This window comes from Octopus bimaculoides, chromosome 9 (assembly GCF_001194135.2).
Source record: "Octopus bimaculoides isolate UCB-OBI-ISO-001 chromosome 9, ASM119413v2, whole genome shotgun sequence".
In the NCBI taxonomy this organism is placed as follows: Eukaryota; Metazoa; Mollusca; class Cephalopoda; order Octopoda; family Octopodidae; genus Octopus; species Octopus bimaculoides.
In genome coordinates, this window is record NC_068989.1 from 66,838,568 (window position 1) to 66,840,068 (window position 1,501).

A 1,501-nucleotide genomic window follows, 5' to 3' on the forward strand; every position below is an offset into this window, starting at 1 on the left:
GTGTGTGTGTGTGTGTGTATGTATATATGTATATATATATGTATATATATATATATATATATATGTATATATATATGTGTGTGTGTGTGTGTGTGTGTGTGTGTGTATGTGTGCATGTAGGTATATGTGGAGAGAGAGTGGGGAACGGCTTCCCATTAAACATGTCAAATTAAAAACATAAGTATGTGATTTTCTTTATTTTCTTGTTTATATGGAAGCAGTGAAGTTCTAATATGTACAGGATATCGGTAGAAAAATTCTCTTCTTTGGCGAGCATTTGGATTCTACACCACAAAAGAAGAGCTACATAAAAAATCTATTAAAAAGGAAAACAGGAAGAGCTACACAAAAAAAACTATTAAAAAGGAAAAGAAGTTTTCAAAGGATTTTTTTGCGAAAATTGCACAAATCTGTCCTGATCAAGAGATCTATCTATCGGAGAAGGCATAGTCTGACATGGAATAAGCAAAAATTTATATAAGACATTCTATTGAAAAAATTGCCCAGCAGCGACAGGCTATTCAGCTAATATATATACGTATACTAAAAACAATGAATGCTAAAATTCTTGAGACAGAGAAAGAAGCTATCATGTTTATCGCTAAAATGGTACTAATATTATAAAAAATCTACGTATTAAAACAAACACAAATCAACAACGAATTCATGAATATTCCAGTATAACAGAACACAAAATACATTGTACCAATTTATATACTAGCATTAATTAATACACTACAAATGCATTAAAATTTAAAATGTCCCCCGCTTCAATAATAAGCTACAATGTGTAAGCCTGCGAACGCACAACTAACCATGAAATTGATTTACAAATTTGATAACAAACGTGATAATTGTAAACTCCATAACTGTTGTATTGGCCATGCAAATGACACTTTCCCGACGACTCACTATATACTTACAACAACAACCAATTTCAATGCACTTGCATTACACAACCTAAAACAAAAGAAGATAGGAAAACATTAAACAAAACATCGAATCTATACAGAATTCCTTACAAAAATAGACGATTTAACCTGAAAGCAATACGAATGCGAAAATAAACACATTAACATATTCTTGTCACAAATAAACAAGCACTCGTTGACTGTTGAAAATGCACACTAGAGGCCAAATATTCAATTGTCAACTCCATTCCCATAGCACGCTAGAGGCCAAATATTCAATTGTCAACTCCATTCCCATAGCTCCCGCCTAGTATACATTGGCAGCCAAATACGTTGTTAAGAACAGCATCTGAAGAGAGTGCTTGGTGCTAATGTATAATGTGACCAATAGGACAGGTGTTTACATTACTGCAAGTTTTTGAAAATTCGACCGTCATTTTAGTTTGTGATCAGTGTATTTTATTTGCACAAATGTGTGTGTATAGGAGAGAAACAGAGGAGGATAATGTCTCTCTTTACGTATGTATGTGTGTGTTTATCTGTGTATGTGTGTGTGTGTGTGTGTGTGTGTGTGTGTGTGTGTGTGTGTG